Source organism: Limanda limanda, chromosome 17 (assembly GCF_963576545.1).
Source record: "Limanda limanda chromosome 17, fLimLim1.1, whole genome shotgun sequence".
NCBI lineage: Eukaryota > Metazoa > Chordata > Actinopteri > Pleuronectiformes > Pleuronectidae > Limanda > Limanda limanda.
In genome coordinates this window covers 8,727,152-8,745,633 of record NC_083652.1, presented here as the reverse complement: position 1 = coordinate 8,745,633, position 18,482 = coordinate 8,727,152, and the positions used below count along the sequence as shown (strand labels likewise).

Genomic DNA, 18,482 nt, shown 5'->3' with positions numbered 1-18,482 from the left:
GGAGAGGGATGAGAGCGAGCGAGCGTGAATCTGAGCAGCAGAACGTGGCGGCTCCAGATGGTGTCAATGACAGGTGTGATCATCATGTGGAATTGGGCAACACTCGACGACACAATGTGTGATATTTCAGTTCTAATTTCAGCTACACATCACACAGGAGAACTGCTTGAACACGAATGACTTTTTTTTAAAACCAATATTACAAGGACAATGTTCTCACTGTGGGTTAAAATGAAAATAATGTGACTTACAGCATGAAAGAAGGCCCAAGAGTGTGCAAAGCTGCCATCGAAGCAAAAGGTGGCTACTATGAAGAATCTAAAATGTAAAACATATTCTGGTTTGTTGAGCATTTTTTTTGTTTACCACATCCTTTCATATGTGCTCCTTCATAGTTTGGATGTCTTCAATATTCATCTGTAATGTAGAAAGAAAGAAAAAGAAAGAAAAACCATTGAATGAGAAGGTGTGTCCAATCTTTTGACTGGTACTGTTTATAGTTATCACAGTACCATAATCAAAATATTGCCTCGTAAAATACGAGAATAAAATTAGCTTGAACGTGTCCAGATTCGATTTGCAGTTTTGTAAATCCTGTCCAACATTTTAATAGTTCCAGATACACTTAGGTAAACATAAGATGCTGTGTGTGTGTGCGTGTGTGTGTGTGTGTGCCTGTGTGGGTGCCTGTGTGTGTGCCTGTGTGTAAATAGTTAACACTCATGGAACATTTACAAAAAACTGCAAATCTGTCAACTCTGGAAAAATAACTGTTTAGTCCCCCCCCCCTCTCTGTCTGAGGCAGTCACACAGCCTCAGCTATATGGATTGGAGGGGACTTTGTTCCAGCACAGTACTTTATCACTATTAACTTCCATCCCAAGTGCCGTTATTTTCTCTCCATTTATTCGAATCTCTCCACCAGACTCAGGAGAGCTCTGTGACTCTGCTCGTCAGTCGTCCTCGGCCCTCTCCTCACTCTTTGAACTCTGTCATTTATACATTTATGCTGATGATGTCTCCTTATTGCCACGATGTCCCTTTTCTATATTTTCTAATTATATCTGACACCACTTCAGATGGTTGAGAAGACACAGGGGAGGGAAAAGGTGAGATGGAATTTCAGACTTTGCTCTGAATGCAATTTACAGCTGACAAAAATGTAGCTGGAGTCATATTGACGTTTGGCTCATTCGGCTTAAAGTGGCTGTTTTAGCCGCATCTTCGGCTCAAACACCCATTATAATTGTCATTAATTCAGTGTTAGTAAACTGGGGAAATGTCATTTCCAGCTCAAGAGTTCCAGTTGGAGCTTAGCTGAAGTGGGGAGCATTACACGATCAGGTTCTGCATGGCTGAGATTGCCCCAGCTCTGCTGTGAGGGACGGGTTAATAGATGGATGGCGGACGACGAGGCTGAGAGAGTGATACCGACAGAGAGAAGAGAAAAGTGGGGGAGTGTGGTTATTGAGAGGTAAAAGGAGGGAGGGAGAGAGAGAGAGGCATGTGAAGGAGTGAATGATTGGCTTGATTTCCCCCGTGTCTGTCATCATTGGGGGGGGGGGGGGGGGGGGGGGGCGCTCTGGCTCTATCAGCCGGCCTGGGGCTCCGCTGCAGCTCCTAATGCCGCCGCCCCTGCCCACATCACATGGCCGTTTTCAGGAGGGTGCTATGGTTTGATGAGCAGACATATTGGTCATCATTGCCTCTTTGCAGGAAATGAACGAACAAAGGGGGAAAGGCAATTTCTCATTTGCCCTTCCCTCCCTTCATCCCGCTTATAAATATGGTCTGGAGAGTTTCTGTATCGTGTTTATTCAAGCTGAAAATCTTTTATTAGGTCTTTGCTTTGCAGATTGTTGGCCATTTCTCTGTCTTTCTTTGCAACTGCTGCGTTGTTATTCCAATCATCTGATTCATTGTGTGTGTGTGTGTGTGTGTGTGTGTGTGTGTGTGTGTGTGTGTGTGTGTGTGTGTGTGTGTGTGTGTGTGTGTGTGTGTGTGTGTGTGTGTGTGTGTGTGTGTGTGTGTGTGTGTGTGTGTGTGTGTGTGTGTGTGTGTGTGTGTGTGTGTGTGTGTGTGTGTGTGTGTGTGTGTGTGTGTGCCTGCTGCTTGTCTGTCCACAGGTTTTTCTGCTGTTGTGTTTTAAAGTTTTGGGGGATTTGTTCTGCACGTCAGCTCTTTGGCTCCTCCCTGAGCAGTTTGGCTCCGGCACGAGTCTTTGTGATAGTTTGACGCCTCTCTGGACTCCTCTTAGCTAACTGAGCCACGCTGGCACGTCCTGGTGTTTGTTGGACAGCAGGCATGTGTTTGCTCCCACCTGGCAGGGGGAAGTGGATGGGGAGGGGGTGCTTGAGGGAGTGTGAATGAGAGGCCTGTTGTGACGCCGTGGGGAGCGGGTGGGCATATTGGAGAGCAGCAGGTGCTCAGCCAATCTGGGAGGTGGCCTGAGCCCCCGAAACGCCCCCCCTCTAAGGACGGAGAGCCCCTGATTGGCTGCCGGTCCAAACTGACAGGGGCAGCGACCACGCTGCTTTGCCAGCGACCCGGTCGGAGTGCACCTGGTGTGGAGTCACATGACCGGAGATGTCTCAGACAGACCCAGTGTGTGGCGTTTGTGTGGCTGCTTTGAAGTCCTCGGGTCTGGCTTGGTTGTGTTGTGGACACATGGAGAGAGAAGGCCTGGCCCTTCCTCTCAGGAGGACCAGTGGGAATCACTTTGTCTGTTTGCCAGTTGCTTTAGATGTGTCTGCCTTGTTGTTTTTTTAGCTAATTTGATTTTATTCTCACACCTCATCTCTCCAAACAGAGGTGTTGTAAATATTAAAACCTTGGCGTAGCCCAGCCCAGAAATCTTGTCATCCAGTATTTCAGAGGAAATTAATATCAGGCTATGCCAACGATTGTTTTAAATGATCTCTGTCCCGACATGCATTGTATGTATCATTGTATCAGGAATAATCTGACTATTTATGCATGATCAGATCCCATAGGTGCTCATTATTCCATATGCAATATTGCAGCAAACAAAATGCAGCAAAAGTTAATCATAAATCTGCACTTTTATGATTTACCGCAGTGTAATCAGTGGATTCTGTCCTCCAATATCATGTGTCTTCTAAAATGTCATCTAACCTCATCAATGCCCTGTGCCAACAACATCACCGAGCCAGACTGGCCTGCCACAGAGCCCTCTTCTTCTTCTTCTTCGCCAACCTCTCTCACGTCGTGACTCATCAGCTGCCACGGCAACAGGAGAACACTCTTTCTCCACCTCCTCTTGTGCAACAATGTCTTCTTCCCCTTTTCTTTTTGAAAAGCCTCTTCCATTCATACCCAAGAATTAGCTTCCACCAAATGCCAACACTGACAAGTATCTTGTGTGCTCCCTCCTTTCTCTCTATCTCTTGATCTGTGACTATCCATAAAACATTTGGGGATGTAGCCTCGGACGCCCAGGTGTAACAACGCCTGTGTCTCCAGGGTGTGGCCCATCAGTGTTCCACCCCCTCATCTTGTGTCCTTTGAGTACACATGTAGGCCATCAACGCCATCTGGAAACCCAGCATGGCTGCCATTGCTTCTGCTGCCCATGTATTCCACTCAGGGTTTTCGAAGCATTGGAAGAAGTAAATAAAGCATTAGGATATCCCTGCCAAGCTAGTATTTTCAAAGCACTAGAGGATTAGAGGATTTGAACCAGATGCTGCACCACTGGCACTTTGCAGTCACAAACAAACCCACTACACTTCCAACTGCATTAGGAGCTTCTCTCTGGGTGCTTTCGTGCTCTCACTCTGGGGTGGGTAATTCCCAGAGCCTTGTAAGTTTCGAAACCCACACTCTCAGAATGTCCAAGCAGTCCTCTCACACACTGAGTGATTAGGTAGGAGACGGTCGAGGTCCATTCGTCAAAGTCCAGAAGGCTTTCAACCGGGTGTTGGACCACAACCTCAAAACTTGAGAGCAGCCAAGCTGAGCCTTGCGGTGCGGAGTGCCTGCATGCCGGGGCCTGAACCGCACACTCACATGGCCACTGCACATATAATATTAAGACCCTTATGTTCAGGATATAAACAATTCTGACCATACATTAACTAATATAAATTATAAAGAGTGACTTCCCAGACAGCCAAAGTTGTAATAGTGTAGTGTCGGAATGTGCGACCTGCCGATTGCTCACCTCAATATTTCTATTTAAATGACGATTGGGGTGCAGGAATATGGACGCCTTATTTTCACTGTCATGTGTTCAACTTGTTTGGTCGTTTACATTTTTCCAGGTCCTTGCTTAGAAAAAATAAAAGGACAGCGCATTCTTCTGGCCAGATTCAAAAATTCTTTAAGATCCATGAACTATTCCAACCCAGTCTCATCAGGAAACGTTCAGTGGGAACGTTGGTCCATAAAAACATGATTTTGTAACTTAGTCTGGGCATAAAAATACATTCTGACACCATTTCTAGCGAGAAATGTGGTCTTTGCTTCCACAGTCTTCAGCCAGTTTGTGCTTATGATATATATTTTAATAGTTATCACGAATGTTTTTATCGTTGCTATGGTGGTTGCTATGACGCTGCCATGCACACAACGTCGTAGCGTGCTGTTTAAATCACCGTCCCTGCGTGGTGTCGTTCAGTGATTGTGTATGTTATTCATGTTAAATAATATTAATATTTGAGGCTAGATTACACCTCTAATGCGAAGGATCTTGCGAGTCTGTTCAGAAGCGGACATGAGTGTGACACCGGACCGAGATCGCGAACGGACCGGAACTGACGTGTGGCTGGCGTAAAAAAAGGTTTTGTAAACATTCTGTCCATTTAACTTAGCGCTGTCATAAACACGGACCATTTGGAAGACAACGATGTCATCTTCCTTCTGTCAGGTAAGTAGTTTATTGTTTTTAAAGATCTATTACGATCTAGGTTCACAGTCCGAGTGCTGAGACAGCGGATGCGGAGTCCGTCGATAAACACAATGGATGCATTTCTTCAGCTAATATGCCATTGTTAGCCACATGCTTCAGCCCACGGTAGCATGTGATTACCTGGGAGGTGAAAACATGGTTTTTGAAACCAGTTCAAGACGCTTAGCTCATCATTAAGGGACGCTACAATATAAATATAAACATGAATTTGATTTATGAATGCTTTAGATTAATAAGGAGTGTATTTCTCGACCATTACTCCTCAATAACAGATCAATTTAGTTTAATGTATAGTATGCAATATGACAATAATGTTTTCATGTTATGGAGTTGCGATTCATTTTATAAAACAATTGCTATGTTCTGTTTTTTAATCAAGGAGGATCCAAGTGAAGCTACAGGAGTTTCATTAACGTCAATAACTTGGACCGAACAGTTTGTTTTGCTTGATGAAGAGGAGGAAGGGCAGCCTGGAGAGAAAGAGAAGCCGGGTTGAGCCCACTTCCATCATCCACGTACCACAAGGAAGATGAGGGGGAGAAATTATCCTACCATTAAAGAGGTACTTTTAAGTTACATACCAGAAACACCATTTTATATAATGTGCCAAATATAAATTTGTATTAAATCCCCAAAGTACGCTGGCTGAAATACTAGTTAATATCACACTGAAAGAGTTTTGATCAATCATGCTTCCCTGCTGTGGTTGTTCAACTGGGAAAACAACTTTTTCCAAAGGAAGGCAAGTAAATTTAAGGAATGCATCTGCAAAGTTTTCCTCTGTTATGTATAATGATGACCCCCATCAAACATTATGTTATTAATAATATTTACACCTTTTCATTTATACTGTTTATTTCTGTCTACATGTTTGAATTTGCCTTCATTAGTTTCAGAAAAGAGCGATGATGTATCGGTCAGTGGGCGGCAGCACGAGACTCCGCAAACTAGTCTCTAAGCAAAGTAGACGAAGGCATTGAGGTTGCGGCCTGCCATCATTATTATTTTGCTTAAGGGACTGAATACGTTTCATGCAGAAATATTAGCATTTCCCTTATATCTACCAAAACTGCTTGTTTCACAGACTGCAGTTTTGTTTTGATCCGATGTGGTGTGCAAATACTAACCGTATATCTGCAATGGGTTGTTGTGCATTAACATTTGTAACTCTATTTTTGTTTTGACAGACTGTGCAAAGAATGTTGAGAACATCACTAACCAGTGCAGTGTCCGTCTACATATTTCTACATATTTTCTCTCATATAAATGTCACTGTAACCTCTTGACAACTGAAACCATAACATGAGGTCAGTGTGGCCTTGACCTTTTGACTTTAAGACAAATACACAGTTAGACAACCCGAAAACATGCAGTAATGCCTCCGGCGACTCGCTATTGCAGAGGCATTAAAATGTTAGTGTAGTAGACTGGATTTTATTGGTGTTACATTGGACATCTTGTATTGGTATACAAAAAATATATTTGGTTTCACATTTTAGATGGCATAAGCAGAGACATCAACTCAGGAAATGGATTTCTGCAGAAATGAAAGCCTTGTATGTGTGTATATATACATACAAACGCACTTTTAAAACGTTTTGTTTTTTATCATATATTCTCAGGTAGTACTGACGCATTTATGGAGATGGGACATGAGGGCCTTGTCTGCGTGCTCAAGAGAAGATTCCACAGAGTTCAAGCTGAGCAGGCTGCAGCAGGTTTGGAGGAATCCTCCTCTGAAGAGGAAACATGGCGAAGTACTTCTCCACTGATGAAGAAATGTGAGCGCTGTGATTAAATAAAATCTGCTGCCATGCTACTGTTGCTACTGGTGGGCCCTGCTATTAGCTTGGTGTTTGGTAGCTGTTAGCTTTAGCATATTTATTTTTTAGGGACCTGTCTGACGTTTATGTTTTTAAAAAAAAATCAGAGGGAACCATCTTCATAATTTAACACTATGTTTTGTTTGTGTTCTTCAGTTATTCTCAAGAGAAGCTGCCTCAGCTCCACGGTCCCTCCTGCAGCCTCCACTCCTGATGCTAACCCCCGGTCTCCATCACACCATCCGGGCAGACCTGGAGTCACAGAACTTTGTCCAGAGCTGCCGTCTGAGAATTGTTGATCATATAATTTCCAGCAGATGCCTTAATGTAATGTTTGTGCACAATAAATGACATTGATCATAACATATTGGTATTTCCTTGCACTTTTACACCATGATATTGGCAGATAAGATGTTGATTACATTAAAGCAGTGAATGCTCTGCTTTAAGCAACATAAACACACAATGATCCAATGGATTTGAAGTAGAATGGGCACGTTACATTCTGTAGAGAGTACCTCAGTAACGGAAGTCAGAAAATTAATTTTTCTTTATCTGAGGTTCAGTGAGTTATAGTAACAGCAAAGCACACAGGTCTTGTTGTCTAAGTGGCAACCATATCATATTGTTTAAGATGTGTAACATCAAGCTTGTGTATCAGTGCTAAATACATCCAGTCATAAGTAAGTTCACCCTCTTGTTAACACTAAAAGTAGGTGACCCAGATGTTTCACAATGCAATCTGATAAGGTCGTATGAGAAACATTCTTAACATTAAAGAAATGAACACAGAGGATAGCAATAGATGTTTCACTTTAAATCAGTAGCTGGTAATCGGCAGACTGACTTATTCAAACACATTAATACTACAATGAATGAGGCAGGTGCTTCCTATCAGAAATCAACTATATCGTCACATTAGGTTTCTCTTGAGCTCATGGAAATGACCTTCACCTTCCACTTACTGTCACCTGAACCATACTGTTGTTTCTGTATCTACAGTCACTTAGGAAAACATATACTAGAGGGCAATGTATAAACAATAATACATCTTATTTATATAGAGCTTTTCAAGAAGTGCAAGTACTTCACTGAGGGACAGCTAATACAAGCAATATATATATCTTAAATCCCTGAGATGGGACAGCCTCTCACTTGGATGTAAACCAATTTTAGAACACATTTGCTTATACTGGAGATCTTTTAAATTAATGTCCCAGAAATTATTTCTGATAGCAAACCCCTGCCTCATTCATTGTAGTATTAATGTGTTTGAATAAGTCAGTCTGCCGATTACCAGCTACTGATTTAAAGTGAAACATCTATTGCTATCCTCTGTGTTCATTTCTTTAATGTTAAGAATGTTTCTCATACGACCTTATCAGATTGCATTGTGAAACATCTGGGTCACCTACTTTTAGTGTTAACAAGAGGGTGAACTTACTTATGACTGGATGTATTTAGCACTGATACACAAGCTTGATGTTACACATCTTAAACAATATGATATGGTTGCCACTTAGACAACAAGACCTGTGTGCTTTGCTGTTACTATAACTCACTGAACCTCAGATAAAGAAAAATTAATTTTCTGACTTCCGTTACTGAGGTACTCTCTACAGAATGTAACGTGCCCATTCTACTTCAAATCCATTGGATCATTGTGTGTTTATGTTGCTTAAAGCAGAGCATTCACTGCTTTAATGTAATCAACATCTTATCTGCCAATATCATGGTGTAAAAGTGCAAGGAAATACCAATATGTTATGATCAATGTCATTTATTGTGCACAAACATTACATTAAGGCATCTGCTGGAAATTATATGATCAACAATTCTCAGACGGCAGCTCTGGACAAAGTTCTGTGACTCCAGGTCTGCCCGGATGGTGTGATGGAGACCGGGGGTTAGCATCAGGAGTGGAGGCTGCAGGAGGGACCGTGGAGCTGAGGCAGCTTCTCTTGAGAATAACTGAAGAACACAAACAAAACATAGTGTTAAATTATGAAGATGGTTCCCTCTGATTTTTTTTTAAAAACATAAACGTCAGACAGGTCCCTAAAAAATAAATATGCTAAAGCTAACAGCTACCAAACACCAAGCTAATAGCAGGGCCCACCAGTAGCAACAGTAGCATGGCAGCAGATTTTATTTAATCACAGCGCTCACATTTCTTCATCAGTGGAGAAGTACTTCGCCATGTTTCCTCTTCAGAGGAGGATTCCTCCAAACCTGCTGCAGCCTGCTCAGCTTGAACTCTGTGGAATCTTCTCTTGAGCACGCAGACAAGGCCCTCATGTCCCATCTCCATAAATGCGTCAGTACTACCTGAGAATATATGATAAAAAACAAAACATTTTAAAAGTGCGTTTGTATGTATATATACACACATACAAGGCTTTCTTTTCTGCAGAAATCCATTTCCTGAGTTGATGTCTCTGCTTATGCCATCTAAAATGTGAAACCAAATATATTTTTTGTATACCAATACAAGATGTCCAATGTAACACCAATAAAATCCAGTCTACTACACTAACATTTTAATGCCTCTGCAATAGCGAGTCGCCGGAGGCATTACTGCATGTTTTCGGGTTGTCTAACTGTGTATTTGTCTTAAAGTCAAAAGGTCAAGGCCACACTGACCTCATGTTATGGTTTCAGTTGTCAAGAGGTTACAGTGACATTTATATGAGAGAAAATATGTAGAAATATGTAGACGGACACTGCACTGGTTAGTGATGTTCTCAACATTCTTTGCACAGTCTGTCAAAACAAAAATAGAGTTACAAATGTTAATGCACAACAACCCATTGCAGATATACGGTTAGTATTTGCACACCACATCGGATCAAAACAAAACTGCAGTCTGTGAAACAAGCAGTTTTGGTAGATATAAGGGAAATGCTAATATTTCTGCATGAAACGTATTCAGTCCCTTAAGCAAAATAATAATGATGGCAGGCCGCAACCTCAATGCCTTCGTCTACTTTGCTTAGAGACTAGTTTGCGGAGTCTCGTGCTGCCGCCCACTGACCGATACATCATCGCTCTTTTCTGAAACTAATGAAGGCAAATTCAAACATGTAGACAGAAATAAACAGTATAAATGAAAAGGTGTAAATATTATTAATAACATAATGTTTGATGGGGGTCATCATTATACATAACAGAGGAAAACTTTGCAGATGCATTCCTTAAATTTACTTGCCTTCCTTTGGAAAAAGTTGTTTTCCCAGTTGAACAACCACAGCAGGGAAGCATGATTGATCAAAACTCTTTCAGTGTGATATTAACTAGTATTTCAGCCAGCGTACTTTGGGGATTTAATACAAATTTATATTTGGCACATTATATAAAATGGTGTTTCTGGTATGTAACTTAAAAGTACCTCTTTAATGGTAGGATAATTTCTCCCCCTCATCTTCCTTGTGGTACGTGGATGATGGAAGTGGGCTCAACCCGGCTTCTCTTTCTCTCCAGGCTGCCCTTCCTCCTCTTCATCAAGCAAAACAAACTGTTCGGTCCAAGTTATTGACGTTAATGAAACTCCTGTAGCTTCACTTGGATCCTCCTTGATTAAAAAACAGAACATAGCAATTGTTTTATAAAATGAATCGCAACTCCATAACATGAAAACATTATTGTCATATTGCATACTATACATTAAACCAAATTGATCTGTTATTGAGGAGTAATGGTCGAGAAATACACTCCTTATTAATCTAAAGCATTCATAAATCAAATTCATGTTTATATTTATATTGTAGCGTCCCTTAATGATGAGCTAAGCGTCTTGAACTGGTTTCAAAAACCATGTTTTCACCTCCCAGGTAATCACATGCTACCGTGGGCTGAAGCATGTGGCTAACAATGGCATATTAGCTGAAGAAATGCATCCATTGTGTTTATCGACGGACTCCGCATCCGCTGTCTCAGCACTCGGACTGTGAACCTAGATCGTAATAGATCTTTAAAAACAATAAACTACTTACCTGACAGAAGGAAGATGACATCGTTGTCTTCCAAATGGTCCGTGTTTATGACAGCGCTAAGTTAAATGGACAGAATGTTTACAAAACCTTTTTTTACGCCAGCCACACGTCAGTTCCGGTCCGTTCGCGATCTCGGTCCGGTGTCACACTCATGTCCGCTTCTGAACAGACTCGCAAGATCCTTCGCATTAGAGGTGTAATCTAGCCTCAAATATTAATATTATTTAACATGAATAACATACACAATCACTGAACGACACCACGCAGGGACGGTGATTTAAACAGCACGCTACGACGTTGTGTGCATGGCAGCGTCATAGCAACCACCATAGCAACGATAAAAAAATTCGTGATAACTATTAAAATATATATCATAAGCACAAACTGGCTGAAGACTGTGGAAGCAAAGACCACATTTCTCGCTAGAAATGGTGTCAGAATGTATTTTTATGCACAGACTAAGTTACAAAATCATGTTTTTATCTGAAAAAACAAGGACTGTCCGCCATGTTTTCCTTTCCGGAGACGGGAACTCGGGAGTCACGTGACGTGAAAACACGTCAATGCAAAACAATGGGCGGACCAAACGTTTCCATCTCACAATCTGATAGGCCAGATTGTGAGATGGAAACGTTTGTCCAAGTGGACCAACGTTCCCACTGAACGTTTCCTGATGAGACTGGGTTGACTATTCCCTGGGAAATCTGTGAAATGTTGAAAAACAACCTATCTCTCACAAAACAATTCCTGGATCTGCTCTCTGCTCCCAGTCTGCATCACAATTGAATGTGTTCTTCCCTGGTCCATACCACATTCTTTCACCAAGTATTGTGTGATTGTGCTTATAAACAAACCAGTAAACCAAGCAGGTAGCGAGTGATGGCTGAAGGTATATTTAAAAAAAACTGGGTCCACCCTTGCAATAAATCTTTACTTTTCATTTTCTATTCAGATGTAATTTCTCAACATTCTTTCCATCCAGAGTTGTCAGTAACAACTCTGAATGTCAGTAACACTTCTGAATGTCAGTAACAACTCTGAATGGTTGTTGAATATTGAACAATCATTTCCAGCATGCAGGCTTCATAATCCAAAGATACATTTTCTGTAAATAACACATTTATTCTCCAAACACAAAGGTTTCCATTTCTTGTTTCCCGGAGACAGACTCGAGCCATCTTATCTTAAATAATGAGTTGAGTTTGACAATGCTAAGATTATGGGTGTCCAAACACATGTGCTGTCCTACAGTCAGTCACCATGTTCTTTTTGTACCAGGCGACACACAAATTACACAAAGACACACACTCCGAGTAACACGTACGCACACACAAGTAATTAAGTATGAAAATCTGAAATTAAATCACAAGCACGGGCTAATTTTCCCTGGCGACGGGGCGTTGAGCACATCGCTCCTCGTAGCTGGTCATTTTCGAGTGAATCTGTGTCATTGTCTTACAAAAAGAAGTAATCAGCACGAAAGAGATAAAGACAAAATTAGAGTAGAATAGCAGCTGAAAAAAGCGAGAGGGGGTTGAGCGAATGGGAGACTGACGGAGGGAAAAAAAGAGAGAAAGCCTTTGTGAATGCAAGTGCTAAATGTATACATCTCTAATCTGCTTAATATTACATGCAGTTTAAATAGGCAATCCATTTTTAAATACTTTCCCATTTTCCTTGGCAAGCACTTACTGCGTCGAGGTAAGAGAGCTCTTTTTTTCTCTGCCATTTACTGTCTGTCTCCAACACCGAGACACCGGGGACAGCTGGAAGTGCTGAGGCCATTACTGTAATGTTGTAGTGAAGCTGCGTCAATCATCGAGACACGTCTGTACTTGAAAACAAAACAATCTGGAGAAAACTTGTGTCTGAGCTGTCCTGTTTCTGGGACACTCAAAGTGGATGTTTACTCAGATTAAGAGTTGTTATAATCACCTATTTCACATCTATTCTGTTTCCCTGTTATCTTCATAATTTTTCTTCTTCCTCCACCTTGTTAGACGATATATCTTAACGAGTGCAGATGTCAAACCACTTCAAGTATTGAAAAATAAGAACCATCCATCAGTGTATGTGTCTGCTTTATTTCTCTACAATCATTGTTCCTATTTTATTGTCACAAAAGCCTTCATGCCTGGCTGCCAGTTGGCAAACATTTTACAAAAATGACTTCAAGAAGAAAAATGCTGCTTATGCTGAAAGCGATTACTTTTCACATTCATTTCCCTACTGGAAAATATCAAGTGAAACGCATTGGGCTGCCTACAGAGGATTTCCAGGGGACTGCGTTAAATCTTATTTAACAAAAAGCCCCGGCCTCATATCAGAAAGCCGTAGAAGACCAAATGATTTGTTTAAAATGGAACACAGCAGTGCAGCGAGGGACATAAACCACCAAGTTAAAGAATCATGAGTATTTCTAACAGTAAACCAGCTGTCAGCTCGGTACCTGCACCTCTTACAAAAATCACAGATCCTTGCAGCTGCCAGCTTCAGCTCAGGCAACAAACCTAAACGTGCGCTTGTGTTTCGCCTCGGGGAAATCTCCCCAGCGCGAGACGCATTCACGCCTGCGTGGCTGCAGTGACCAGCTCCGGGCGTTTCAACGAGGTCCTCTGGCTCCGCCGAGCTAACTTTCCTCCGGTGTGCCAGACCCTGACCTTGGCTCCAGGCCTGCCCTGGGGGTGTAGGGCTCATTCGTAAGCCAGGATGACAGTCTGGTGTTGGATGTCTCCCATGTAACCAGCTCAGTTGGATCGTGTAGGTCTGAAAATTTCATTAGAAAAGCCACCAGCTGCAGCTTCATTGTTACATGGGTGTAAACGGAGAAAGGAGCATATAGTGCTGCTGTGGTTCAGTTCTTTTTCTCCTCTGTCACTCTAAAGGCGGATTTATGCTACTCCGTTTTTATGGATACGGACAGATAGGAACGCCCTCTCCGCAGTGGAACGCCCTCTCCAAGCGCCTCGGAGAGCTTTTCGTGCACTTCTGATTTTTCTAACTATCCATGGATATTTTGGATAGCCTACGGACAGCCCTTGGCTGTGATTGGTCCGCTAACGACATAATTTCCGTATGACGTCATTTCCGGACCTCAAACTTCTGGTTTTCTTCCGGTTTTCTTCCGTATATCATAAGACGGCCACGTTAAAATCCAAACACAACTACGATACGAATATGGATAGCAACATTGAAGAGCGTCTAGTGGAGGAGGTCCGGAGGTACGAGCACCTGTACAACCCGTCTATGAGTCCGCCTCCATCTCCTCCTCTGTTGTTGCTCACGTCTCATAAAGTCACAACAAGAATGTCCTCTTCCAAGTCAAGCAGAGCCAGCTCCATTAACAGCCTCTGTCTGTTAGTTGCCATGGTTCAGTGTGTGGGAGGCAAGCTGACAGAGGTAAATAAACACTGCGCTACCTACTGTTTGGCGGTGAATTTTTTTCAGACAGACGGTCGTCGGAAAAGCATAAATCAAAAAGAGTCCGTGGTATCCGTGCGTCCCTCTCCGCGAAACGGATACGTAGAAGCATAATGGAACCTTTAGTCTGAAGAGGAGAGGGGGGGGGGCAGGGACATATATTGTAACTAACAAAATGTTGAGGTAGATCGTAATAATCATTTGTCTTCAGAGATTCAATACTCTGTGGAAAACACCTACAGAGTTTGGTTAACATTCATTCCACAAAGAAGTTGCCTATGTGAAAGTTTAGGGTGAGGAAATGCAACGCTGGATGCTTCCTCTGTGGCCAGAGTTGTTATGGGGGTGATGGGATTGTGTGCGTGTAGTCACTCAGCGGGGGAGGCGATGATTTATGTGTCGTGCAGGAGGGAGGCTACACATCTTGCTGACACAACTCAGCCATCAACAGGAGTTATGTCCATGGAAATAAAAAACTCAATGCAAACTCTGAGGGTGGACCAAAACAGGACATAAAATAAGCTTAGGTTATTACCTCTCACTGTCTCCTACACACACACACACACACACACACACAGACACACACACACACAAACACACACACACACACACAGACACACACACACACACACACACACACACACACACACACACACACACACACACACACACACACACACACACAGATAAAAAGCCTTCAGGCCAGCCCTCCTTCACTCGCTGTTTGTTCATCTGTTCCTCTTTGCCCAGCATAAATGTATGCATTGCCATGAAGCATAAATAAACAAAGACACACACATGCACACAACCAAAGCTGTAGATTCACTCGTACACTTCATTGCATAACAAACAAAACAGATCAGACGGTAAATACATATTCAAACACACTCGGCAGCAATGAGCAGCTCGCTGAGGGATGTGCACATTTAATTCTTATTTCATGAAGGCACTTGTTGCTCATAGCAAAGTGGAGCGTGAATGTTCTCTTCACGCATGTAAGTGTACGATAACATGTCTAAAACAACGTGCACAAATGTGTGGTCGGGCTCTCGACGTGCGAGTCTCTCCCTCGCTTCACTCGTCTCAATTGCAAACTGCAAGTCGAAGCCGGCCGCCTCTACACTGCTGCCATTTAACTGCCGAGGCAAACCTACACCTACCACCGACTCCACAGCAGCAGTCCACACGACAAAGTTCCCATTCTGTTTCTCGCTCTTGCCTCCGAGTCTGAAAGCGATCGCTGCCAACTTGGTGATATGCCATCCAAAGAACTGGCAACAATGGCTTAGCTGGGCCTGGACTGCAGCCAGTACACCCCCCCATCACACACACACACACACACACACACACACACACACACACACACACACACATACACACACCGTCTTATGGAGCACACGTATTCGCGGAATAATAGACAGCTGTGCCTGTAAAACCAAAGCAAAGTTCAATATAATATAAAGAAACAACCTTGTGTGTGTGTAATGTAGGCCTTCAGCTTGAAGAGGTCTGAGGAGTTTTCGTACAATCCTGGCAGCAGTGTCCTGAATAACATTAGTGACCTTTTACAATGCAGAGCCAGACAAAGCAGGATGAGGGGAAAGGAGCTGGCCAGTCGACTAAACACACTCCAGCCCCTGCATCATGGTGGAGTGTGTGCTCAGGGCTACACAGGTCTGATTAGGAACGGCTCGGTGGCTTTTTCCGTACCAATAAACCTCCCATGTCCACACTTCCTCTCCCTTTCTAGTTTTCCTCCGTTCGCCTCCTTCCACTGCTTCTTCTTTTACGTGTTGCACTCTTTGGTTTTGTTGTTGCCCTGAGGTACAGCCGAGTGACTCACCTCCGCCAGGTCAACCGGCGACGTGTCTTGCACGCCGCTCATCAACATTCTGAAGCATCAGCGCACACGGTTGCCATGACGTCAGCCTCTCTGTGGAAACCCGTCGGGGTCAGATTCACATCCTGCCACAATCATATTACTATTCATCCCGTCGGGTTGTCAGAGTGCCCACTTTGAATAATTTGCTGTGTTTCTTGTCTGGTCTGTGTTATGATAACAGCCGTGATTTACAATCAGCTCAATTGTTCTGTTGCTGATGCGCGGCTGGAACGGTGTGAATCGCCTGCGGGTCTCACATATGGGCGGAGGACTCCGACAGCACGTGGCACAACACCTGACTGGTTCCCTAATGTCTGTTTAATTGTCCAAACCAGACTCCTATTGTCTCAGAAAGCCACACGTACACAGGAGTGGGGGTTTTTCAGCAGCAGATTAGTCGGCCTCACAAGTGGGATCTGTGATACACAAGTGACATCTTTTTTTATTGCTCCATAATCACCTCGGCTGAGCTGGTGCAGAGGCTGAGATGCTTTCTCCCCCGAGAGGAGACGGATGATGAGGCTGCCTCTTCGCTGACATTATGTTTGGCCTGTCTGGGTTTGCTTGTTCTCATATCCGAGGCGGCCGGCAAGATTATAATTATCTAAAGTGTTGTTCTCATGCACATGGTACATTGTATTACATGCAAGCCATTACACACGTACAACATCAAGCTGAGTGACTGCATCAAACAAGGCTAAAGGACTGGCTGATTATTTAATGATCTCAATTATGTCACTTAGAGTTTATTGAAGCCTTGTCAAACCCAACAGGTGCTTAGAATCATTTACATGTTGTTTTTTTCCTTTTCATGTCATTTTACATGCCAGGATTTCACCACTAACCCTAAAAATATAGAGTAATGCACACATGCAAAAATTCCCTGAAAGTGCTTTGCTGTTTATTGCACCATAGTTTGTTATTTCTTAGGTTGAAATCTTGATTTTGGTTGAAATGTGTTTATTTCATGATGACACATTTACTGTGGTTGGCTCGGCTGTCTGTGTGCGGCTGGTTTGTTTCGTCTCGCTCTGTGTCTGTCTGTCTGTCTGTCTGTCTGTCTGTCTGTCTGTCTGTCTGTCTGTCTGTCTGTCTGTCTGTCTGTCTGTCTGTCTGTCTGTCTGTCTGTCTGTCTGTCTGTCTGTCTGTCTGTCTGTCTGTCTGTCTGTCTGTCTGTCTGTCTGTCTGTCTGTCTGTCTGTCTGTCTGTCTGTCTGTCTGTCTGCCAGACAATACAAATCCTCTCTGTTACCATTCTATCACAAAATCTACCTTATAACACGGTATGGTAAAGCTACTGGAAAGATTATCACAAAACCTGATGGAAGGATGGGTCAGAAAAGAACACGTACAATTTTTGTGTGAAATCGGTTGAGTGTGAGAGTGTAGGAAATGTTTTGAAGGTTTTTTGTATGATGGGGCTTTTTTTTTGACATTTTCATCTATTTCTCAGAGAATTATCTTGATGATGGTTTGCGGGCAATTTGGTGCAGATCCAAATCCAAATCTGGATTTAGGGGATTGAAATTTGGTTAAGTGCAGGATTTTTTCAGCTACTCTATGGTAACAAATAGGGTTAGATACCTGTAACTTCATAAATGTGTAGCCAATAAGCGTCATAAACAGCTATAAGGCTTGTTATAATTTAATGGGACAGTTGGGCCTTGGTGGAGATATGCGCTCTGGATGCAATTTGAGTTCGAAGATGCTATTGGGTAAAGGTCAAGCTATTTATTTTGATAAATTGGTGTTTAAAAAACAGTGTTAATGATTCGTCAGCTTGATCAGTAAAGCACAACCCTATAGCACATTAAACTATGTTAATCTTTAAGAAAGATTTTCTTTCCCATAGAAACAAGTTAGATTTGATTTCCAAGCAATTGAATAATGTACTAAACCCACTGCTGCCTCACTTCTTCCAAAATGTTCGGTTGAGACTGGGGCTCTGTTCATATTCAGCATTAAAGTCCCTCTTGGGTGTTCTGAACATAAAGACATACTGAGATCCATTCGCTCAGACCACACCTGGAGGTGATGTGGGACTTAGTCTTTTAGCTGTGTGTAGGCAAATGTGTCCGGAACCACACGGGTTCCAGCAGACCACCTACTCAACTGACCTCCCCTGAGTAAGAGGAAGTACGCACTCCTTTGCCTTCTCAGATTGCTGGCTTTTTATTCTGCTTTATGTATTGTCGGCTCTAGTCTGTGGGAGTTCTGCGTTTTCACCTGCATGGCTACAAGGCCAGTATTTCCTTAAGGACAATAAAGTTGAAGTTATATTATATATTACGTCTTGCTGCGATAGAGAATAACCTCATGCCAAGAGTTTGAATATTTAGGAAGGTCAAACAATATTCTCTGTTCAGCATGACTTCTGCTTTGCATTATGGTCACATTTTATTGACCAGCTGCATACAGGGGAGGAAACATGAAATA

The 18,482-nt window shown here is 42.7% G+C and overlaps 2 long non-coding RNA genes across 2 annotated transcripts; one reads left to right on the top strand and one right to left on the bottom strand.

Annotated features, from left to right (window-relative positions):
• Nucleotides 1–4,747: 4,747 nt before the first annotated feature.
• Nucleotides 4,748–7,116, top strand: LOC133023395 (uncharacterized). Its single transcript, XR_009683058.1, has 4 exons — nucleotides 4,748–4,888; nucleotides 5,310–5,492; nucleotides 6,553–6,711; nucleotides 6,910–7,116. It is a non-coding gene; the product is annotated as an uncharacterized LOC133023395 (long non-coding RNA).
• A 1,401-nt stretch (nucleotides 7,117–8,517) lies between these two features.
• LOC133023386 (uncharacterized) lies at nucleotides 8,518–10,886 on the bottom strand. The gene is made up of 4 exons (XR_009683057.1): nucleotides 10,746–10,886; nucleotides 10,142–10,324; nucleotides 8,923–9,081; nucleotides 8,518–8,724 (listed from the first exon to the last, which is right to left on the bottom strand). It is a non-coding gene; the product is annotated as an uncharacterized LOC133023386 (long non-coding RNA).
• Nucleotides 10,887–18,482: the final 7,596 nt, after the last annotated feature.